Source organism: Capsicum annuum, chromosome 2, assembly GCF_002878395.1.
Source record: "Capsicum annuum cultivar UCD-10X-F1 chromosome 2, UCD10Xv1.1, whole genome shotgun sequence".
NCBI classification, from domain to species: Eukaryota; Viridiplantae; Streptophyta; class Magnoliopsida; order Solanales; family Solanaceae; genus Capsicum; species Capsicum annuum.
This window is the reverse complement of record NC_061112.1, coordinates 98237648-98264529: the sequence shown is the minus strand read 5'-3', so window position 1 is coordinate 98264529 and position 26882 is coordinate 98237648. Positions and strand designations below refer to the sequence as shown.

Sequence of the window (26882 nt, the reverse complement as noted above, 5' to 3'; positions counted from 1 at the left end):
AAACATAGCAAAAATAAAAGATACTTTTCAGGTCATAAAAAATTTTCAGAACTACTTTTGTTAAGAGATTTCAGAATTCACAAGCTGCCAGAGTCAACTTTTGCTAACATTGTGATATCCTGATTTTCTATATTTGTTTGTCTATGCTCTTTTGTTATCTTTGGATTATAAAGGTCCTAGAATTAGTTGTAGACTCTGTTATGGTAGGAAACTAAACCTCTTCTTCTCATATGTTGGGTATCTAAATGAAGCGACCTTTTCTTTTATTGCTTACTTCTATTTTACAATGAATTTCATGTGTTTTCTTTGACTTTCTTTTTTTCATCCTGGCTTGCTTTTCTTCTTTTACTTAAGGTTGGGTGGGAATTATTTCATGTTTGAATTACTAACATGAAAATCTTTTTTGCCGAGCTTGTTCAGAGAAACGTGAATAAACCAAAAAAAGTAGAAGAACTGAATAAAGTGAGAGTTCAAGCCTCATTTGCATCAGATGCTATTTTTTCCGCCATAGTTGATGATGGATCTCTATGGGTTTGGGGAACTTTTAAGCGTGGCTACTTGGTCTTGGCAAAGGAATCACCAACGCTGCAGTACCTTCCAAAATTGAAACACTTTCTGGAGAAGAGATTGTTAAGGTGGTTATCCAATCATGCTTAAGGTAGAATTAAGTTTTACTTGTCAGAGAAACAGGAAAAAAAAATTTAGTTGAGAATACATAATGATATGATGTGCTTTAATAATAACCAAGTTAATAGATGGTGAATAGTGTTGAACTGTTTAAAATTTTCTTTTTTTCTCCAAGTGTAGTTGTCAATTCATTTGGTGTTGGCAAATAATAGGTCCCATTGGGTTAGGGGTATGCTCTTGCACTAGCTACGAATGAAATTTATTTGGATGGGGATACTATGCAGATGGTAGAATCGAAAAGATAGGAAGAAAGTTGAAGACTCCACTGGAATCAAATAGTACTAAACTAAGATCAAGGGGATAATCTTTTGCAACTGAAGTTGCTGAGAAGTCAGTCATGAAAGTTGTTGAGAAGGAAAAGGATATGCCTATAATATGGGAGCTTGGTTTAATTGAGGAGCTAGATGAGTTAAAAGCTGCAGATGTAACTTGCGGACTTGATCACTCTCTTGCCCTTTGCTGCAAGTCACATTTACTAATGTCTAGGTACTTATAATGTGCATGAATGTGTATTGATGGTCGTTTTTATCTTCTTATTTTACATGATGGGACACTATTTAGTGGCGGAAGCAATGTGTATGGCCAGTTAGGAAGTGCGAAAAAAAAATTTGAAAATGCAACCCATTGATATACAGTTCCATCCTCTTTCTATACCTTCGAGTTCAGGGCATTCTGTAGTAGTTTGCAACGATCCCTCATCAGAACCAATAGGAGATGTAACAAGTGTTGTATCATGGGGATGGAATCAAACTTATTAACTTGGGAGGGAAGGTCCAGACAACATTCCTAAGGTTGTTGAAGGGCTAGCTGGTGAGACACCTATTTTTGTATTGGGAGGACCGGCTTGTAAGGAGATTAAGGTTTCAGGAAACACCTGGGGACATGGTAAGATCCAATGTTTTAAAATACACCTTACTACTATATTTTCTTGAAGAGAGAATTGAATGATTCATCAGTGCTTATGTTTCAAACTATAGAAGAATTACGGGGCTGCAAAATTGATGTAAATTAAAAGCTGAAATGACTGTTGCTTAGTAGTCTGACAAAGTTTTGTATTTGTTAACTTGACATGAACATACAAAATGCTGCAAGATGACAAAGCAATGCATTTGAAATGCAAAAAAAATTGTTTGCTTTTGTGTATTTGCTTATTCTTGGTAAACTCCACGTAACTAACAAGAAACTTATCTATTTGATTTGAATAAACATGAGTTTGATCTTCTCTATTGTACTTGGTGCTACTTGTGCTTGTACTATCTCTTCGTATCTTCTATATCATCTTAGTCTGGTTGTTTGGTACTCCATTCATCCATTTTCTGCAACACCTTTTGACTAGATAAACGTATTTATACTTACATCTGTTATCCAATTTTTCTTTAGTTGCTCTAGCCATTTCATACTCAAAAAGATATTAAGCTCGACAGTCTGATGCTATTTATTTCACTCGAGACTTATTTTTCTTCTCTAAGGTTTGTCCTATACCATGCATGGTTGATACAAGATTGATATGCTAAGAGATTTGCTTTCACATTCCTTGTACCTTCATGTTCTATTCCCAGGTAAATAATAGTAAGATCTGTGCCTGTGTTAAAAGCGACTACACCAATAGTTAAAAAGAATTATTTTGATAATACAACATTTCAAGCTACTCAAACTCAATTATATTGTTATGAACGTGAATTTCTCACCTCTACCTAATGTAATAGGTCTTAACCTTGTATTCGCGGATCATAACTACTAAGATTGCACATCGGTCGAGCTTCAACACAATGTATTGAATTTTGTTATTATTTAAATAAATATACACGTCTATCTTGTAATACTTGGCTCCTTAGCAAATGTATTTACCTTATCTACCTTATCAAATCTATTTACCTTATCAAATGTATATTGGCTCATTTGCAAATGTATTTACCTAATCTTGCAAATATTTTAAATTTAAAATACTCGAAACATAATTAATCTTGGGTCCATGCTGACACGGACATCACCCCCTAGTATATACATACAACTCTAATAGAATCTAGGAATAGCTACCCGTGACAAGTGTCCTATTTCTATTAATTGTTTCCTAACAACTTATAGATAATTACAAATATGAATTACATAAATCCCATACTTAAGAGAATATATTACCTAATATCCCTTACTTTTTAAAAATTTACATAAAATTCCATTTTTTAACTTTATCTTGATACATACCAAGAAAAATCCACATCCTATTTTTATTCCACCATTAACTCATTCAAGATTTCCTTCCCTAAAATATCTCCCTAATTATCAACAATTAAATATCTTCCTTCCTGATTTTTTCTCTTTCATTAATGCTTAAATCATCTTCCTTCCTGATTTTTTCTCCTCTATTAATGCATGCAACTTTTTTTTTTATCTCCTAAAATCTCTCTCATTTTTTTAAAAAAATCTATTTATACATATATAAATTTATTTATTTATTTATACATATTTATTCTTTTAATAATAATTCCTATGAATGATAAATATGATATCATTATATAGGTATTATGGTGGTTCATACGATAGATACATTTTGTATGATTTTAACGGGTGATATATATTGTATTATGGTGATTCATATGGTAGATGCAATTATTTATTTCAATTATTGGGTGATTCATTTGAGAAAATACATCTTTTTCCCCCTGAACTTGTCCTCCAAACTCACTTTAGCACTTAACTTCTATTTATTTACCCCCCTTAACATCTTTAAAGTGTATTTGTTTCACCCCTCAAAACTGAATATCACTCTCACAACGGAGAGTGGGTTACACACGCGTCATGTCAGTGCCAAATCAGTGTCACATCAGTGTCAGGTCATTGACACGTAAGAAATTAGGATTTAAAAAAAAATCCCACACGCATACTATTTTTATGTATTTTTATTTTAAAAAGTAAAAAATATATATTTACTATATATTTAAATAAAAAATTCAAGCCCCCTTCCCAATCTCTTTCTCCATTCCAGCAACCCCCCACTCTTCTTTCCTTCTAGCCCCCCACCCCACTCCACCCCACCCTACCCCCCGTTCTTTCTCCCGTTCCAGCCTCCCCACCCACCCGCTATTCTTTCTCCCCTTTCAGCCCCACCCTACCCCACCCTTTCAGCCCCCAGCCCCATTCTTTCTCCCTTCCAGCCCCCCCAGCCCCACCCTCTTCTTTCTTATTCAAACATAAAAATACTTTCATCAAGTTAAAATTAATTTTTTTCAATTGTCTTATTAACAAAAAAATTCAAAAGTAAAATTAAAAGAAATCTCATTGATGATAAGTTATTCAAAAATAAAATCATCAATTTAATTTATTTTTTATCTAAATTTTGAGGGAGTTGGATTGAAGGTTGAGATGGTGTTCAATGGAGAAAATTATTTAATAGTGTTTTCATGTTTGTTCTTGGGTGGTGTTAATAGAGGAAAGTGAAAAAAATTAAAGGAAAATGTTGTTCTTGGGTGGTGGTGTTAATAGAGGAAAGTGAAAAAAATTAAAGGAAAGTATTGTTCTTGGGTGGTGTTGTTAATGGAGGAAAGTGAAAAAAATTAAAGAAAAGTGTTGTTATTGAGTGGTGTTGTTAATGGAGGAAAGTGAAAAAAAATTGAGGTTGTTAATGGAGGTTTGAGTGTTATGGTATTATGGTGATTAATATGGTAGATACAATTGTTTATTTCAATTATTGGGTGATTCATATGTTATTAATGAAAGGTAATTAAAACATCTAGGTATATTCTACATACCTAACACTTGATCATAAGATTATATGACGAAATTAAAATTAAAACGAAATTAAATCTTATATCCCATTTTAATCTTAATAAATATTTAGACGAAATTAAAACTTCCCATGTTATTGGTGATTCATAAGCAGAATTGAAACATAATTAAAATTAAATCTAAAAAAAGCAGAATAAAATTAAAGACGAAAAAATAGAAAAAGACCCAAAAAAACATATCTTTCATAATTAAAGACAAAAAAAGAGAATATATTAAAACACATAAATTAAATATTAAAAAAAAGAAAAATTAGATATCCTTTCTTAAATAAAATAATACAATGAATAAAAAAGAATCTATTATTTTCTTAAATAAATATCTTGTTAGTTTCAAATGTATCACTTTTTTATATGTATCACCATATAACATATGTATCATTATTTCAAAAAACCTGGATAAATTGTAATTTACAAAATAGTTGAGATTTTATGTAATATCACTTAAAGATTCAGGGATTTATGTAAGTTACCCGAATTACAAAGAATAATAACCAGAAATAATATTGTCTTCGAGAAGCTTCAAGAGGGAAACCTAAATTTGCTCATAGTTGGGCAAATGAATTTTGGCAGCCCAATTCGTAAAGCCTTGAAGTTCAATAATGAAGAGGCCCACACTAGAATCGCCCAGGTGCCCATTCCACATGTTGTCAGCACGTATACACATTTTATCATATCGTTTAGAATGGAAAAACTAGATAAAATGTTCGGCCAACATTCTTGACAACAAAATGATGGTGAAGAATTATCTTTCTTTGTTATTATTCTCTTGGTGATGATTTATGGTGGTAGTTTGAGGTGATAATGAATGTATATTTGGTGTATTTCACTGTATTTCTTATAATGATAGGTGTATATCCAATGCGTGTTTATTGTATATCACATGTATCATTAAACATACAATGATATACACACAAAACACGGATATATAAAATGGCATACAAGTGTGTATATTATGATATATTGTGTGTTTATCGTCTATATGTCTGGTAGATTTTGTGTGTGTGAATATGTATATAATTATATATCATGTGTATATCACCTATATATACGTAGCGGAGACAACGTAAGAGAAGTTCCACAAAAAATAAAACTCTTGTGAGAAAAAACAACGGACAGAGTCATTTGGTTTTTGGATGAAGCTCAAAGTGGTTCAAGGTTGTGTGTATATGTTTTGAAAATTAAATAGTACAGTTCTATTAATTTTGCTAAATATAAACTATTATTTTTTTCGTAAAAAATTCTTTATTGATTAAGTTTACTTTGACCCTCCAAATTTAATTCAAATTCATTTATTTGCCACCCCTATATATGATGCAGTGATATTGGTAACTACTCGCACAATATAGACAAAGTTTGTTCCAAATTATATTATCCTCTTCTCACACCATATATACAAAGTTTGTCCAGTTTATATTATCCTCTTCCCACACAATATATATAAGTTTGTTTCAAATTATATTATCCTCTTTTCCTCCTTTTTCAAAATACCCAGCCAATGTAACCTTTTTTTTTTTCTTTGGGTAGGGGTGGGTGGGTTGGGGTCTAAAAGGAAACTTTATCCAGTTGTGCAGCCATGTCAAGAAGAAGCATGGGCCTCCACGTGATGATGAATTATAGCTGAAACTTGGAACATAGCAGTTAGGGGTCGTTCGGTACATCGACGTGAAAGTAATTTTATTATTTTGACATAAATAATAGAATAAAACAATCTCTCAATTAATTAGTACCTCGTAACAAATATGATAAAGAAATTAATTGTATCTCAGAATTTTTTTGTTATTTGGTGTGCCAAGTTACCCACTAAATAAGACATATACTTGATCCTAATGATCAGAAAGAAAAAGAATAACATCACCAATTCAGGTGCAGCCGTTGAGGCAAGCAATGGCTGATGTTAGCATTAAGAAAATTGCAGTAAGTTTGCCTTCACGCTTCTCAAGAAAATTCCTTCTCACAGTTGTGTTCTACTTTGATTTCTTCTTGGGAGAAGAGTCAAAAATATTCCTCTACTTTAATTTATTGGTTAAATTTGTCCTTCGCTATATTATGCAATCAATTATGCTTTTACCGTTATACTATAGGTCAATTATACCTTGACATTAGGAAAGTTAACAAGATTATCCTTTAATTGAATGAACTCTCCCAAATTAAATTTTTTTACACAATTTCCCTTAAATTACTGTTTTTCTTTTAGCTAACCCATAACGTACATAATTAAATTAACTAAATAGCAACATAAAAAAGGGATGATCAAAGCATTTCTTCTTCTCCAACTTCCAAAGTATTGGCAATCTTTCTTGAATCTGCACAATAATTTTTTAAAACAGTGATATCTAAAGCACTACACTTATTATTTTCTTGAATACATTTTTGATCACATTCTCCGTCTTCTATATAACATTTCGTAAGAAGTGGGAAGTCATTTGAAAATCTTTTCTATCCTTTGATTTTGCTCAAAAGAGTGTAATGACAAATGATAAAAAGGATCGCCCCGACCTGTAACAGTAAAGAAATAAAGCTCGATTCTCAAACAGGTGTTTGAGGAATCTAGTATGATAGAACATAGCTCAATTTTATCGAGAATGTCTTAGCAACCGCACTAATTGTTGAGCCATACGCTAGAGCAACACCTAAGCATAAAAATCATATAAGCTATGATGGTTAATCACTTTCGTGGATCATCGGAGATGGCTGGTTCACTAGATTACTTGAATGGTATAAAACCGAGGAAGGAAGGAGACGGAATAAGAGCAATTGTTGATCGGGGGTGGAGCGCTGGAGCAACGGGCTTGAGACCCAAGCTGCTGTTCATGAAAGAGAGAAAACAACGGGGGTTGGCTGAGTGTATATGGGTTATGTTTTGAATGGTTTTAGGTGGAAATGGGGCGGGTAAAATTGGAAGAACGGATAATTTAAGCGAAATTGGAAAAACAAAAAAATTCATCCAATTAAGGGTTACTTGTTAACTTTCATAATGACAAGGGTATAATTGACCCTATAGTATAATGGCAGGGGCATAATTAACCCCATAGTATAACGAAGGGTAAATTTAACCAATAAACTAAAGTAGAGGGATATTTTTGATCCTTTTTCCTTTTTTCTTCATATGTTCGTATCAGATTTCGACTATGTTTAAATTTGTGTGGAGAAATTTCATTCTCATTCATTAATAAAAAATGACTTCACATTTAACACCCAAATTTAAATTTTTTGATTAAGAATAAAAAAATATTTATTACTTATACTACTAGTCCTATTGGTAAATCCTCATTTAATTGCGTACGCTTCAACTAATACATATATAGAATAAAATGTTAATTATGATTGATGAGAATCAAAATTGACGGACTTCTTAACCTCTTATAAAATAAATAAATAAAATATTTTTTTTAAATATCTTATATCTAAAAATAATAATCACTTATACAAAAAAGAAAATTCTCTTATAAAAGAAATACAAAACTAAAGAAAAAATTATAAATGATCTAAACAAATAATTCTCCCGCATGTAAACGTATCTACTAGTATCTATTTCACTTTGAGTGATCTAAATAAATTTTTGAGCTTCAAATCTGCCTCGATCAAATTGTTTAGAGACAATTTAATGTCTTTTTAATTTGTTTGTCTTATTTTTTTTCTTATCAATTGATAAAAAGATTTTTTCTTTCTATAACTTTTTAACTATTTTTTAATTTTGACTTTACACGTATTATATTTTAAGATTATAAGATTAAATGATACTTTGAGTACTTTTTATATATCTTTAATTTAACATCACAAAATTAATTTTTTTTAATTTTAGATCAAGTCAAAATTAACCGTACAAATAAATTAAAATGAAAGGAATATATCCAGAGGCGAACCCAGGATTTGAAAATAGGGGGTGCACCATTATCTTTAACTTCTGACGATCAACTTCTGATTTGTATTGTTGTTTGTTGAAATGACACCATGTTTTCTTTGGCACTTGGCCGCTGTTGATGATGGCTGCGTGAGTATTTTCAAGTTGTGAAATTTTTCCTTGGCTTGGAGCTTGGAGTGAATTTTGAGGAAAATAATTTAGTTTTTAGGGATTTGGGAATTGGGGGAGAAAAATGTGTGGGCAGTGGGATTGGGAATTGGGATTTGGGAATAGAACATTTCATGGTTTATTAATTTAATTAATTATTAAAATAATAGTGTGGTGGGTCAGATCTAATATTCTAATGAAAATATTGTATTTGTAAAGGTCAGGATCGAACCCACGACGTTGGGGCATCAATGACGTACATAGTTGAGCGTAGAATCAGTGCACCAAGACACAATTTGATATTAAGGTTAATATAATAGATTGTGCACCCTCACGGTGACACATGAATCCGCCCCTGAATATATCTCCTGCAAAATTAGTTTTTCATGCACCAACCTATTTTTTGGATCTTTATATTTCTTAATTGATAATTCATTTCGAAAAGAGTTACGAATTTCAAATAAGAGCTAGCCGGATTCAAAGGGAACCGTCTTAAACTTTTGATCCAGTTTATTTTTATGCAAAATTTTAAATTTAACTAATTTGGCCTCATAGGTAATGTTAGTCTCACATTAGTGGATATACAAGTCCTTGATTTCCTTAAATAGATTTTGCATCTAACAAAAAACTAATTCACGAGAAAATGATTGTTTAAAATCATATAGGGAGATCAAGAATCTCTAAACAAGTCCTTGATTTCCTTAGTCTCACATTAGTGGATACACAAGTCCTTGATTTCCTTAAATAGATTTTGCATCTAACAAAAAACTAATTCACGAGAAAATGATTGTTTAAAATCATATAGGGAGATCAAGAATCTCTAAACAAACTGATGCGGGACTCCAACGGATAACACTTCTAACCTTAAAATTTTATCAATAAAGCGAGTAGGAGACAAAAGTTTAAGACTGTCAATTTTTAAGATCATTGAAAATATAATTTCTAGGATTATGGATCAATATACAACTTGCTCACTCTCACAAAATTCTAATTTTCTTATAAAGACAAAATAGCTCGATGAACCCTTGTACTATGTCTGTTTTGTAACGTGGATACTTTTACTTACATGTTTGTTATCTAGACCCTTGAACCCAATAAAAATGAATATTTTGAACCCTTTTTCGGTGTGTATAACACACTTGCTGCCACATCAGCTTCCACATAGATTTCACGCCATTTTCCAATTAAAGAAAGAATTTTTTTTCTAAAAAAAACCTCCCCCCCCCCCCCCCCCCCCCCCCACCTCTGCCTTTTCTCTCTTCCATCTTTTCTATCTCTTCTATCTCTTTTCAAACCCCTCCATCGAGCTAAAAACAATTCACCAATCGCTGACATGGTGATACAAAAAATTCTCAAAATTCCACCAACTACAGTGTTTTCTCTATAATCCCGTTTTGAGTTTCAACCAACTACAATTTTGTATCTCTTCTGCCTCTTCTACTCAGATTTTTTTTACAATTTTTGAATTATAGAGATAAAAATTGCGGTTGGTGAAATTGTTTTGGTGAAATTAAGGTTGTTCATGTTGAGATCTGATCGGATATGCTGAATTTTTTTATGTTTTTCAGTTTATTTGTTTGAAATTTGGTGTTTTATGAGAGGTTTTTTGAATTTATATAGTTGAAAAAATTTAAATTTTGGATGAAAATTGGAGTTGAGTTCTAATTGAATTTGATGAATTTTGTTTCTTTTTCAGCGAATTTTGGTGTTTTATGAGAGATTTTAGAGCTGATATAATTGAAAAAATTGAATTTGAATGAAAATTGAATCGTTGTCATTGTCGGCGGTGACTGCAACGGCGGTGGTGGTTGAGAATAAATGGGTGAAGTTGATGGAGGTGTAGATTCGCCGTCGGTGGTATTTTGGATGGGGAATAAGGAAGGAGGTGACATTAAATATGCTGAAATTAACCACAGAACCACTATCATATTAAAGTGGATAAAACCTCTCCTAATATGTTTGTAAAACTCAATAGTGATGGTAACTGCAATCAAAGTCCTTGCGGTGGATGTGTTCTGATTCGAAACTTTTTGGACAACTTTGTGTTTGCTTACTGCATCAACTTGGGACTTGGTACGAGCAACATAGCAGAAGTAACAACTCTTCTTTATGGACTTAAATGGTGTGCTAATAGAGGTTTCTTAAATGTCTAGAGAGATGGGGGAGAGGGTGGAGGGATGAGGAAAGGGGCTGGTGCGGGGGTGGGGGAAGACGGTAGGTGAATGAGGGCTGGTGCAGGGGTAGGGGGTTAGGGGATGGGCGAGGGGGGCGGGTGGGGGGGACTTTTTCTTTAATTTTTTAAAATTATTTTAATGTAAAATTGATCAAAAAATGACCCTCACTCTCACCCTTGACGTGTGCCTACACGCGTCTCGTCTTACTCAGTCATTTTAGTGCCACATAGGTTCGATCACGGTCAAAGAGTTTAAAATATTATTTTTTAATGGGTTCAAGGTTTCAGATGACAAACATGTAAATAGGAGTATCCACATTACAAAATAAACATAGTACAAGGATCCACCGAGCTATTTTACCTAATATATTTAATCACTTAACATTTTTTCCTTTTATCCAAAGTAGAGGGGCATGGCCCGTGCTTGAGCACGGGCCCAACATTGACACATTAAATGACATATGCATGAAGATACACAATTGTAAACACATTGACAAATTGAATGGCATATGCATGAAGATACACAATTGAAAACATTTGCAATTATCTTGATGCAAAACTATGTTGAACAAATAATTTACACCAAAGAGAACCTTTCTTAAGAATAAAAATAATTCATCGTCGTTCCACCAAGTGCAAAGTTGATTGTACCCACTGAAAATTATGTAGGTAAATATTTACAAGGACTCTTTGAACTATAGTATAAACATCTAATCCATAGAGTTGTCTACCTCTTAAATACACATTAATTCTCAAATGACAAAGTTGAGAATCTAAAATAATTGAGCACAACTATGGCAATATAAGATTTTGAACATACTCTTATATATAAAAGTTATCTGTACAACAGATGTATGATGTCCAATTAATCCATCAACATGTATTATTTTTGATAGACATTATACTCCAAGAAATATAGCAACTGCACATATCTTCAAATGCATCAACGAACATATCTTAATTTGACAGTTGAGGAGTGTTGGAGGTGAAGCCCCGCGCTTAGTAGTCATTCTTCTGCATTTCAAAGATTCTGCCATAAGAAGCTATGAAGGTACCTTGAAAAATATGTATCAATCTATCAAGTAAGTTGGAACTAAGAGAAGTTCATGCATTTTAAAAGAAGATAACAAAATTTTATCAAGCAATGCGACAATGATACATTGCTGGAAAAGGAATATAGAAGAGATGGCCTCACTCAACAGGAAAGTTTTGTCCTTTTTCTCACTTTGTTTTTCTATCAAATACTGCATAAGTAATTAACATGAAAGTGTTACTTATGTGTTGACACATGATTTTGAAGCTTCAAAGACTATATAAAATCAAAGGATCTAAACATAGCAATAACAATAACATACGTAGATCATACCTTTATCTTAAAGAGATTTTTTTCGATAGATCCCTAACTCAATACGATCTAAACATAGAAAAGTTGAAGAAAAACATGAAAAAATATAAAGCTCTGAAACAACTAGACGGGTAAATATGTAAACAGCTAAATAAACTAATTATACGATATGACGACACATGATATTCTTAAAATAGTAATTGGGGAATTAAAAAATATAATATAAACTCTAATTTTTGTGTACGTGCAGAAGGCTTAGTACATCAGCTAAAAAGATACGTAACTTTTGATGGGGTAAGCTTATGTACTACAAATTATAATGTTATTAGCTAATTTTGAACAACAAAAATTTTATATTTTATTAAAATCTGCAGAGACATTGAAGAACAAAATGAGCAGAGGAGTAAGAAAATTAGATAATTTTAGAGTCCAAAAATAGCTAACAGTAGTTGGACACTTCACAATTGTGTAGTAGATCTGAAACCCTTTCTCTATATTGACGTGTTAGTGAAATATTTCTTTTGACTTAGTCCAACAATGTATCATTAGTAACACTACTGAAGTTCTAATACCTGAAAGGTTGAATATTTGGAATTGAACCTAAAAATTAAATAGCCAGGAGATTGTCATATACATGCATGTTGTGTGAAGTTTACACAAATTTAAACTTGTTAGGTTCACTTGGAGATTGTTAAGGAGAACTTTTGAAGCTCCAAATTAACGTCATATAATTTGGCTAAACTCTGTCCACTGAACATAAAAATTATCTTGTAGATTTATGTCGACATATTCTGACCTTCTGAACTTGAAATCTTTAGAGCTAGCTGATACAAAAGTTGAAAGCAGTAAAATACTTTAACTCTCTGATTGGACTATTTACCCTACTTAAAAACTAATTTTTCATTATACTATAAGACTTCTGACATCACATTAGCTAATGATTTTGAAATAGTATATTTTAAAAGTCTGATATTTTTCTTTCATGCTTATAATAGCAAGTAAAGTGCAAGTTAATCCTAATTAGTCTCTAATCAAATTTCATCAACCAATGTATCTACACAATTTGGTGCGCTTGTCCTGAATTTATTACTCTATTAGAAGGTCGAGGTGATTAATTGGTTGGTCAAATTACAAAAAGTAATAAAGTTTTTGGCTTGAGTTTACGCGTCCACTTACTATTGATAGAGTATCTTTAAAAGAAAAACGGGATGATTACTTGGGCATATTATAAAACACTCGAGTGCAAAGTCCACTTCAGAAGTTCAGTTCAATTTTGCTACCTTAATTTTTCATATTACTATTTATTTTTACATTAATTAGTTCATAACAAAGATAAAAATTCAATATTGAAATAATGCATAGATAGATCAGACATAATTGGCAACCCGTCCAACCTTTTAACTCTTCTTTTAGCTCAACTCTCTGACATGAGAACTCTTAATAGAAGTGGCAGATCATTTACCTGTAAATCTAAAATTATGATGCAGCAAAAAAGTTGAATAATCTGAGTACTATATTTGTGTCTTCATCCACTCTAGTTTCCTATGATGAGCCTCCCTACTGAGCAAAGTTGTTGTACCAGCTGATAATTCAAAATTTTTTTTTGATTCAGTCACCAAAAGTCACAAAAATAAGAAAGATAAGATACTTACTGAAATTATACGACACAAATAAAGTGAGAAATGTATGAGAAGAGAATATAAGTTATATATTTTCTCAATCGTATTAATTTAAAAGTCCTGTCAAAGCTCAACTATAGGTACTTAAGAAGGTTGATTCTTTTTTAGCCTTTTTGCTATTGTGGGTAGTTCCTGTTTAAGCCCTAAGCTCAAAGATTTTGACATCTTATGCTTCTATCTCTACCACATTTATTGTTAGAGGCTTAACCTTTTCTGATATTCATCTTATTAACACTTGGTGGAAAGATGTCTCCTTTTATTGTGTAGAACAGTATTGATAGGGTTATGTGCATGACATTGGAGCTTCTTTAGAATGGCCTCAGTAGTTGAATTTGAAACGAATGCCATGCACAATTTGAACTGTAACGTATTATACCATACTACATTATCAAATAAGGATCATGAAAATTTGATATATCAAAGTCATTTTTTTCACCTTATCAATATTCGCACAAAATAAAAATTATCATAGTCCATATCCAGTATCAAGTTCATAATGCACCAACTAGTGCATATAATGTGATTACCTGTACATAAAATAAAACTTTTTGGATATTAGTGTCTAGAATACGTAAATAAAAAAGCTAAGTAACTAATAATACATCATTTTTAGAAGATATTTTGATACAGGAGAAACAACAACATTTAAAGCAGTTGAAAAATAGTGGAGAAAAGTGTGGAGCAATAACAAAAAGAACATGTATTTTTCTTTATTTGAGCAAATGAGAAAAATATAAATTTACATAATTTTCAGCCGATCATCAACCAACAAAACTGAATATTTTTCAAGCTCGGGCAACAATCGACAAAGCTACTAATATAAACAAATTCAGACCAGAATAAAACTCAAAACATTCATATATTAGTAGCCTCAATGACATATACATGACGCCAAGAGTTAGTCGACTCAATGAAATATACATTTTCGCCAAAAGCTTGATGGTTCAGCACATATAACTGTAAAGATGCTAATGTGAATGAATTAATTACTTCTAAAAATAACATAATTTTTCATAGCCACAAAAAACTGCATTATTAAAGAAAAATAAATAAGGGTCATTAGTCTTACAGCTAGCATCTTACATTTGTACATAGTAAAAATATCGAATTGGCAACAATTTTTAATTGAGTCAATGATATTTTTAAATAGAAAAGTTAAATACCTAGTTGTTAGAGATTATTTTACTCTCGTATTTTTTCAAAAGATCCTATTACAGAAGATTGTATAAACATTTCGTATATATAACATTCACAACAAAATTAGGGGCAGGACCACAAATATAAAGACCAGATTCAATATATACTATAGGAGTTTTGGACTGCATAAAAGTTGAGTATAGTATAAAGCGTACTAGCAGTCATAGAATATTAAACCTTTTTTTCACATTACTCTATTTTTTTCACCATCATGATTAATTAGTCAATAAAGTTAATTACTTTCTGATCATGAAAACCTAAAACGGTGAGACTTATATATAATTTTATGTTTTCTTGTAGTTGGAGTAATAATTGTTGAATTCTTCTAATAATTATTTCTATACGTCTATAATGAGGATTAATATATCATTGAAACTTATGGCGTGAATAGAATATAAGTACATACTTTTACATCAATTTGAACTAAGAAAGAAAAGCTCAAAATAACCTTTGATTATTGCTTTATCTTTCGACCTTGGTAGATGCAGTAATTTAATTTGTTAGCGCTACAGTAAATTTAAAAAATCTGAATATACATGCTCCGTTTTGATACTTAGAATCATGCTTCAAACTAAATTAATGAAGTTCTTTATCAATGTTCCGACGCAGAAGTTTGAATTTTAATTAGTTCAAAAGCATCTTTAACTCAATTAGGAACATGCATGTCAGGAATTTCACAGTAGATTAATCAAAAATAAAATAATTATCAAAGATTTGAGATCTAAATTTCAAACAGATATACATCTAATAGAGAGGAAAATCAGAGAAAAGAGAAGTGAAAATAATAACACAACCAATAAAATTTGTGAAGAAAACAAACAAGAATTTTATCATTAACACAAACGTTGGTCTTAATCATAAATCCGTGAGTGTAGAGAAAAAAATTCACCAATTTAGATCTAGAAAGAGAATGAATTGAAATCTGCAAATGGTAGATAAATTGATCTGGAACTTTTTGAAGAAAAAGCAATTTCTTCTGCTCACACGTGGTGGTGTAAAGATGATGAGTCTTTCCACGTGTTCAGTGGCCAATCAAATTGGACCAAAAGGGCACAACATTATATACCTCACAGTACACATTTAATTGCTCTTGGTATAATAGTTTAATACTGTGATAGTCCTAAAATTGTTGGCTTATATGTTATAGAAAATAATTCACAATATACCAAACAAAAAATTTCACGCAGTCATTGTGAATTGGGAAGTGATGACTGACATCTTACTTGGTGGTATTTCTTATGCAGACATGTTATGCAAGGAACGCTGAGTATATATGATGAATTTGCTTCTAATAAGAGAACCCTTTAGAATCTATGGATTATAAACCAACAACATACATATATAGGAACCACTGGATTTTCAATCTACCACTAGAAAGACATCAACGACACCTAAATCTGTGGAATCTTCCCATCTCAATTTTCTTCCACTGTATTATGTTTTATATCTAATTTGTCCCACATGCATGTCATCTTTTAGCTATATATAGATGCACGCACACACATGTATATAACCTAGAAACTTCTGAAAGTAGCTACCACACATCCATGAATGATGAATCCACGGTTTGATAATGCGCAAGGTATGAATGAGTGTAATGTGTATCTATACCTCAAAGTAATCCATTAAATTTAACCTAAGAGAATTAAGATGAGCTTATAGAATATAGTTTTTTTATTGTCAAAAGCATAGCCTATTGGTCAACAAAGTAATCATTGAAAATCTAGGTCTAAATTTCATCAACGGAAAGAAAATTAAAGTAATTTCGATGATGTGCAAAATTGTTCATATTTGTAATGGTATGAAGTGCTCTGTTGGTTTGCTTTTATTTGTCATTATTTTTTTAATTGAATTTTTATTTTTATTTGTTACTTTTGACATATCAAGAAAAGACAAGAATTTTTTATATTTTATCAATAGCATTAGTTGTTTATTCTCCAAACTATTTTCAAAACATATTTCTCTAAACATTAATTAATAGTAGTAACATGGTAAAATAGTCATATCAATAATTATTTTTTAATGAGTGTGTCATATCTAAATGTGATAAGTAAAAACGAACGAAGGAAATAATTATACATATCACATAAAAATAATCAAAATTGTTGATCTTTTCTTAAAAGTCTCAATTAATATAACATTAATTGGAAAAGCAAAAATAAATGTAAAAAAAGTGGGGTCTGAGCTCATGTTAGCTAACCTACGTCAGTGAGTAAACCATAGACCATGGTGAAGGGAAAGTAAAGGTAGAGGAGCTGAGTGAGGTCGTAGAAGAGCCAGAAAAGAACCTCTAGTGACATCTGTGAACTTGGGAGCATTGCATTCGAGTGTACTGGAGGAGCACAAAGGAGTAACCCCAAAATTGACCCATATTGGGAGAACTAGAAATGGAATCTCTAAGATAAGATCAATGTCTCATACAAAAAGAGTAATCCATAAATCGCAACTTAATAGCCCTAATCACAAAACCAGTGAAACAATATTCTCTGTACTTGCAGAGGCACACAAAGGATCAAAGCATATTGAGCATAATGAAGGGAGCACTTAAGGTGAACAAAGAGAAACTCCTAAGGTAAATTTGTTCGTCAAGAACAGATTTTCAAAAAATGGTCTACCTTTGAGGTATATCTCCATAAATTGTTGAAAGAGAAACTGTAGCAAAGCTGAAGCATAAGAAAGTTGATTGAGAAACACAAAAGTAGCATAGTGCATTAATTGTGTACTTAATAAGTGAATGCCAGGTTATAACACTATGAGCAGGTACGTAGCACAAACCTGGAACTCCATTACCAAACCGGAGCTATACCTACATGAGAAAGGGTACTTCACAGTAAAATTTCAATCTATTAAGGATACAAGAGAAGTTTTATATGCTGGTCCTTATACTATAAACTATCGGTCGTTAAATATAAAACCATCGACTCCTGATTTTGATTTAATGAAGAATTCCCCACAAGAGATTTTCTTGTGGCTCAAATTGTCGAAGTTACCCATGAATTATTGGGGTATCAATTCTTTAAATCAAATTTCTAGCTCTATTAGTTCCCCAGTTTATGCAGATGAATATACAACAAAGCAAATGAGCGTATCCTTTACGTGTATGTTTGGAGAGGTGAATGTGACCAAACCCTTCCCAAATAAAATTAAAATGTTAGATCCAAATGAAAAATCATTCATGAAGCCAGTGACTTATGAATGAAGGCTTGTATATTATGATCAGTGTCAAACCATTGGGCACAAATGTGCACCTGTTCAAGAGCCTGTTAGGTAGGAACAATCAAGGAGAAGGAAAGGACCCATGCAATGATCCTTCAGGTTATTTTTCACGTTTTCATTTATTTTTTCTGTTAGATCTTATCTATAGTTGGCTCAAGTCATCTATGACTTGCTGAAACTGACATTTCAATTACCAGACAGTTCGTTTGGATTTTAGAGTTATTTTTCTATTTTGAAGTCTTCGCTGGTTTGAAATGGCCATCGAGCAAAAACATTAGTAAAATAACCTCAAATGAAAATTTTGATTGTTCCAGTAGCTCCAGAATATCACTTATAGGCTAGGTGGACCTTTGGTTTGGGTCCCGAGGCACCAGGGCTCATTTAAATCTATTGATCTTGGAATTGGGTGTGGGACCCACATTTTATTGGAACAACCTTGGATAGAAATTTTAACTGTGTTATTGAATTTGAAATATCTAATTTGGTATAGTTACATAGTTCGTTTGCGTATATGAGATTTCGGATGAATCTTGAGGGCTTGGCGGAGACTTGAAAAATTCCAAGTCTACTGCTGTATCTGGTGCATCGCGATAGTGACTATCTTGAGTAGGGTAGAAGAGTTGTGATATTGGAGCTAAGTATCACGATCACGATTCACTTGGAAAACCCTAATATACCACGATCGCAAATATTGAATCGCGATAGGGAGATCGAGCACCTGGTATGTGTATAAATAGACCCTCTTTACATGATTTTGCTCATTCTTCATCCATTCTAACGGAGCTAAAATTCTAATTGGAGAGATATCTTAAAATTGAAGCGTGTGGATAATTTGAGAGTTTCTATTACTTGTTTACACGATTATCTTCCAATTTGTGGTAAGATTTCACCCTTTTAATGGTAGAAATTTTCATTTCTTCTTTAATAATCTCAAAACATTAGGGGCTTGATTTTAACCTTAAATTAGCTCAAAATTCACCTATTTTTGAGGGTTTTGATTCCTTGAGCATGTGAGAACTTTGGGTTGATTTTGAAAATGTGATTTTTCCATAAATAGGACCCACATGAGATTTTTGGGTGATTTTAGGATCCGCAGCATAATATAGGTATCATTACTATCGTATTGATGAGGAGAATATGATTTTGATAGATTGACATCTTGCGAAAGCTTCTCGAAAGGGAAAAATAGTGGTTAAGTGAATCTTGTGAGCTTTCTTCAGTATCCAGGTAGGCTAGGTTTTACCCCTTGTTAGATTGAGCTACTTCGTAGTATGTTTATGATATTGTGTTAGATTGGAATAGGTTTTAGGTATTGGTGTGCTAAATTACAATATCTTGATTAGTTGGAGCTTTTAGGATATTTTGAATATCTCTTTAGGCATGATTATCCTAGTTATTCTTATATTAGGTGCAATTGACCTTATAGGACCTTGTTTAGGATGGAAATACCTTATCTACTCACTCACTGAGGAGATTTACTTGGTCACTTGAGTTTAGAATAAAACTTACCCAAATTGTCAATACCTTTGGTGGATTTGACTTATTTCTCTTTATTAGGAGGAATTGCTATCCTAGGGCTAGTTGTGGCTTGTTTAACATCTAATAGTGGATTTAGATACTATATCCTTGTTCGGGGTAGACACTTCTTGGTAAACGATTTTAAGGACTTGGAAGTGGGCTCTTTGATCCATCTTAGGCCAAGACTTGTAAAAGTTATTGAAGACCCTTTGATACGCTTGTGTACATTTAGGAAGATGGTTATTTCGGTGATATTAAGACGCCTTGGTATTTGTTGGTTATGGTGGATGACGTTGAAAGTAATGCTTAAAGAGTATGTTATGAATGAGTTATTGATTAAGCTTATGTTATTAATGAGCTATTTAACATGCCATTAATACAACTGCTGATTGGACTACCAAATATGCTATTGAATAAGCCCTTAATTATGATATTTTCTAAGCCATAGATTATGCTATGGCTTAAGACAATGAATGAGCTATTAACTACGCTAGTGATTAGCTCATCGATGAATTTCTATGAATAAACTATAGATTATGCCATGGATTAGCTATTAAATTAAATTCTTGGCAAGCTATCTAGTATGCTAATGATAAGACATTAATTAGGCTATTGGTAAGTTATTGCCTATGCTTGATAGTACATATTGATTATGTTAGAGGTCATGTTTAATGACTATATCAACGAAAACGTTATGGATTATGCTAAAGAGAATGCTTATTGATTATATTAGCAAGTATGCTAGTATTAATTATGCCAAAGATCATGTTTTTTTTAATTATATTGGCAATCATACTATTAGTTATGCTAGAACTCACAATCTCGATTATGATTGTTGATCATGTTAATATATTATGTTCATGGTTATGCTATTAAGTACTCTATTCATTATTCTATTGGCCATAGGATGATGATACATATATACCCAGCAAGGCCGAAGGATTATTATAATGATACATATATACCCAAAAAGATCAGAGGATGATTATGATGATATATGCTCGGCAAGGTCAGAGGATGAATATAAAGATATATGCCCGACAAGGCTGGAGAATGATTATGATGATATATGCCCGGCAAGGCCGGAGAGTGATTATAATGATATATGTCCAGCAAGACCCAAAGATGATTATGAAGATATTTATGAGGATATTGTTAAATATCAATACTGGTTCAAGTATATGTCTGGCAAGACCGGAAGATGATTATGAAGATATTTATGAGGATATTATTAAATGTCAATACTGGTTCAAGTCCGGCTATACGTATTATACTATGATGATATATTTATTATGATATGATGACTTTGGAGTGTGAGATAAACAGTCTAGCCAAGTTGAAAATGCAAAAAAATTTATGATATAGTATGATATGAATAGACTCTAGTGATATAATGATTAGTTTATAAATATTGGTTAACTGGTAAATAATGACTAGTTGATAAATGATGATTACCCGCTATATAAAGGTTAATTAATAAGTGTTGTTTAATTGATAAAGAATGATTTATTGATACATAAGGATTAGTTGCTACATGATGGATAGTTGATAAGTATTGACTTATTTACAAATGATAAATATGGATAATCGATTCTTATAGTGTGACAGGATTTGGACGAATTTCAATTATATTATGAGAGTTGAGAAATGCCGGCAGTAGGTTATTCTTTCTTGTTTTTACCTTTCAGGCTTATGGGGGTTTATGATGGGTTATTTACTTTTCAACACTAATTGGTGGATGAGAGCTAATTTGTAGTTATAATTGCTTGTGTTGATGCTTCATGTTACATTTTGCTATTATTCTGGTTTATTTACTTGGTTATGCGCAATGATGTTAGAGTTACTTCAGGTTCATTTATACCTTGACTTAGTTATGTTATCTTGCATCTTATCATTCTCATATCATGATTCATCTAAGTCGGCCAATGATGTATACTAAGTACCCGTGGTTTTGGTACTCATACTACACTTCTGTACCTATTTGGTATAGATCTAAGTATAAATTTTCACCGTTGGTCTACGTTCATGCTGTGTTAATATTCAGAGATAGGGTGAGATCTTAAAGTCAGAGTCACCTATTTCCTTCTATCTTTCTATAATTCAGAGGTTTGTTTCGGGATAGATGTATTGACTATTCTAGATACTTAGGTTTTGTTATTACTACTAGATGATCTTGTACTGACTTTACCAGGTTATAGGATGGTATTTATATTGGATATTTTTAACTATTTCAAATACTATGCATAATTAATAGTTGTTGTTGATTTTTGCCTATGTTGGGAATTTTCCATCAAATTAACCCATTGTGTTTAACTACAGGTTAAGAATTGACTTACCTACTAGTGGGATAGAGTAGGTGCTATCATAACTCGTAAATCAGGTCGTGATAAATTGGTATTAGAGCCTAGGTTAATTGATATTGTTGGTACAAGAGCAAATGTCTAATAGAGTCTTGTTGATCAAAATGATAATATTTGTTTCCTATCTTCGAGAGGCTATGGGAAATTCTTAGGAGTTCTTTACTTCTTTGCCAAATGTGTGCTAAGAGTCTAAGCTAGTTTTGAATATTTCTTTGAGTTCTCTCTTTCACAGATGGCTAGGACACGTGCTATCTCTATAGAGAAGAGGGTCCCTAGACCAAGCCTAGGAATCCTTCATCTGTTTATGGATGACCCAGAATTCATGGACATCCATGAGATGTGTCCCCAGCTATGGGCTAGGATAGAGGTCCTCCACTAGATGTTATTCTCTCTCCTAAGCCAGAGGTTCTTCTGCCCCAATCAACGATAGTCCAGGGACCAACCCAGGCTCCACTAGGGTTTATTTCTTCTTCAATGCTCAAAGATGATTTACTTTATCTCTTGGGGTTAGTTGGTGGTGAACCGTATGATGGTGTACAGTTTATAAATCAAAATGGTACTGAGGCAGGGGTGCAGCCTGTAGATGCGAATCCTAGAGTGGGGGTTCCTCCTGTGCCAGCGGTTTCTTAGCGGGTAGTTGCTAAGCCAGTAGTTGGCCAACCTTCTATGTCTGCTAAGGAGCAAAAGATGATAGGCAGATTTTTAAGATTGGCTCCGCCTAGATTTTTTGGTGCTTAGGGCAAGGATGCATATGAGTTTCTGATTGCTTATGAGGATAGGTTCTATAATTTGGGGCTTGTTGAGACTCGTGGTGTGGATTACACTATATTTCAGTTAGACTTAGTTGCTTGTCATTGGTGGAGAGGTTATATGAAATCTAGACCAGTTGAATCTTCTCCTTTGGAATGGACTCAATTCTCTGAGATGTTCTTCCAAAAGTATATGCCCTCAACCTTGGAGATCATTTGAGAGATTAGTTCTGTAGATTGGAGTAGCACTCCATGACTGTTGTAAAGTATGAGGCTCATTTTCATGAGTTAGCTACACATGCGAATTCTATTTTGGATAATGAGTACGGTAGAGTTCATTGCTTTGTCAAGGGGTTAAGACTTCCCCTTTGTATGTATACTCAGAGTTTGGTTGTTGTGGGTAGGTATTTGGCTGAGGTTTCTGATCATGCTCATCTTATGAAGGAGAAGCATTGTGAGGCTCATGGGGGAAACGATAGGAGGCCTAGACATCAAGGCAATTTTTATGGAAGCTGTAGTAATTCTTGACTCAGAGGTAGCCATTTCTGTAGTAGATATCCTCTACATCCATCCTATCATCTTCAGAGTCAGTCTAGTTGACCTGTTAAAGCAGCACTTTAGATTACTAATGGAGGTCAGTCTAGTACTAATAAACACCCTGGTCAGGGCAGTGGTCAGTGTTTGAGAGGTGCATTTTTTGGTCATTCTAGACATGGTAGTTATTTCGGGTTAGTCAAATCTGTTGGTTTTGGTTTAGCTCAGGTGACATATTATAGTTGTGGAGCTCACGGTCACTATTCATGAGATTTCCCTAGTTGTAGGGAGATTGTTTCTTTAGCTCAGAATGTTTCCCCTATTAGAGTAGTTTATCCCTCAGATATAGGTGGTTGTCTAGGTCGTAGGGATGGTTTCTAAGGTACTCGAGAAGGTTATCAGGTAGGTAGGATAGGATGTCAATTAGAATCCCAAACAGGTGGCGGCGTGGTCAGTTGTATGTAGTACCTTCTAAACCCGAGGTTGAGTCTTCAGATGCTTTTATTACAGGTATGATTTTGGTGTGTTGTTAGTCAGCCCTTTCTTTATTTGATTGGATCTACTTATCATATGTATCTACTTATTATGTTCCACAGTTAAAGTTATATAGTTAGAGTTATCTTAGGATTTATTATTTGTGACCCTGCATATATCTACTCCCGCAAGTGATTCTTTTGTAGTGGATCGGGTATTCACATCCTGCATTGTGACTGTTAGAGATATTAATACTCATGCTAATTTTGTTATTCTGGATATGGTGGATTTGAATATGATTCTCGATATGGACTGGTTTGTAATACTCCGCACTTTTGCTAGCCTAAATTCGTTCCTAGAATGTTAAGAAATAGCTTCCAAAATGAAGAATATTTATTTCGTATAGAATTTTCCAGATTTATATCTCCTATTGTGTGGGAAATTGAATAAGTTTTTCATCGATACCAAATTTGTCCAATTCCGACACTCGGTTGATAAGTTAGATTATTTTTTAAGTTGACAATGTGCCACCTGTTTTTTTTTATATAAACCCTTATGCTAGTTTAAAAAATAGATTTCCAATGGTATAAGCATATAGATTTAAGAGGGAGTAGTATTTATCAATGAGCAGGAAGTATGGGATTAGCGTGCCCTATCTTCCATAGAAGTACGTAGTCAAATATAGGTACAAATTTTGAGATTATTCCCATTTCTATATGGATGATAGATTTAGCTTGTGATCGATCACATGGAAAGTAGGTCATACTCCCTGGCAAGAGTATGACACCTCTCTCCAACATGAAGTTTCTTTCTTAAAAGGACAAGATGTTGGACTCCATGTTAGCTATAATGATTTATATTGGTTAGGAGAACCTCCCTTCAGATAAAAGATAAAGTATTTTTCCTTACAGAAAGATTTTTAAAGTATTTTCCCTGCTAGTTAAAGTAAAAGATTAATAGAAAAGCTTTTAAGAAAATTAAGTGTAAAGGCTCACAATTTTATTCAGATTATGCTTTATAGAAATATATTAGCTTCAAATTTTAGCTTTCATATTTCAGACATAGAAGTGAGTCCTTTCTACACTTAGACAGTATGATTTAAAGAGAGAATACAAGTACAAATTTTAGAACTAAATGTTTTGACTCACTAGATTTATAAAGCTTGAATTGCTATTCATGATTTCGGATATTCCAGCTTATGTGAGTCATTTCTATTTAGCATGCATTGTTTTATAAATGATGATTATGAGATGATGTTTTACTTATGCATTCACCCCCATATACTCAGTACATCCTCAAAGTATCGATCCACATATACATCTATGCGCTACATTGTCTCATAATGTAGGTTCAGGTACTCAATATAAGCAGCGTGAGTAGTTCGAGCATCTCTATCTACATCCTTCAGTTGGTGAGTCCTCATAGTTCGGGGACTTACTCATTTTCATTTTGCATCTTATCAGTCTATGAGATTTAGCATTTCTTTCAGACAGTTAGAGTTAGCAAGGGGTTTGTCCCAGTGACTCCCTAGTTATTAGTAGTAGAGGCTTGTCAGACTGCTAGTTTTGATTCAGATTATTTAGTATTAACATTTTAAATATTATTTCAGACATTATATTTACACAGTTTCTGCATTCTAGTATGACATTTTTTGTCTATATTTCCATTATTATGAGATTTAGGCTTAGTAGTATGTAGACAAGGTTAGCTTAAGGCTACTCGTAGTCTTGAGCACCGTGTGACATTCTGAGACTAGGTTTTGGGGCATTACAAACTTGGTATCAGAGCATAAGGTTTTTAAGAGTCCTAAGGAGTCAAACAAGCCACGTTTCATAGAATCTTGGTCATGGGTGTGAAGCGAGCAACATTTATGAACAAGAGTCTATGAGATATTTTTAGGAAATTATCTCTTTCTTTCATGATCTCTTGTGCTTACAGTATCTCTATCTGCTTTTAACTCATGCTCTTACATGACAGTTGAATATGCCTCGTTATCAAGCTAACGCCCACAGAAATGATGACCAGCCACCCTAGCCCACAGATCCTTTGAATGAGTATGTATCCCATGCTAAGTTTAGGGTTGCCTTTTAGGTATTAGCCCAAGATATGACTGCCAATGTCCAGGGCAATCATCAGAATCAAGATGCAGTCCCACTATAGTAGAATGGGGATTTAGCAGCAGCTAGAATAAGAGACTTCATGAGAATGAATATGCCAGAGTTCTTTGGGTCAAAGGCAGGTGAGGACCCATAACTTTATCTAGATAAAGTGAAGAAAATCACCTAGATTATGTATGTTTCTGAGGAGGAGAGTGTGGAGTTAGCATCCTATAGATTGAAGGATGTAGCGTATGATTGGGTAGTGATGTGGAAGAATGGTAGAGGTGAGAATGTTATTCCTATGAGTTGGCAGGTATTTTAGGATGCTTTTCTAGATAGGTTCTTCCCACGTGAGATGAGGGAGGCTAAGATAGAAGAGTTTATGAATTTGAGGCAGGGCTTGATGACAGTGAAAGAGTACTATCTTAAGTTCAATAAGTTGTCTAAGTATGCCCCTGATACAATGGCTGATCCTAGGGCTAGTTTAAGTAGGTTTGTTATAGGAGTGTCTAGATTGGTAGTCAAGGAGTGTAGGATTTTCATGCTCATTGGTGACATAGATCTTGCGAGATTAATAATGCATGCTCAATAGATTGAAGCAGAGAAATTAAAGAGAAGAGAGAGAGAAAATAAGAAGGCTAGAATAGGGCAGTTTAAGTATGGTCAGAATAGGTCTCATGAAGGGAATCGTTCGTAGTTTAAGAATCGTTCATCTGTGCCAGCACCATCTTCAGCTAGTGCTTCTGCTCCCAGAGGTAGACAGGAGCAGTGGGGTAAGTCTTCTATGTCCAAATTCTAAAACAGTGTGAGTGGTATGTCCAGTTATCCTCCATGTGCTAGGTGTGGTAAAAGTCATCCTGGTGAGTGTTTAGCTGGCCAAAAGGGTTGTGTTGGTTGCGGTAAGTTGGGCTATGGTATTAGAGATTGCCCGTATGCTAAGCAGGGAAACAGAGATGTTTCTCCCCAGACTCAGACTACTAGTACACCAGCTCCTGTAGATCGCCCAGTCCCTCCTCAGGGCGTATCATCTAGTACCAGTGGCGGCCAGTGCCAGAATTAA

The 26882-nt window shown here is 33.2% G+C and overlaps 1 pseudogene; it reads left to right on the top strand.

Moving 5' to 3' along the window:
* Positions 1-390: 390 nt before the first annotated feature.
* On the top strand, positions 391-26882 carry LOC107863105 (annotated as a pseudogene).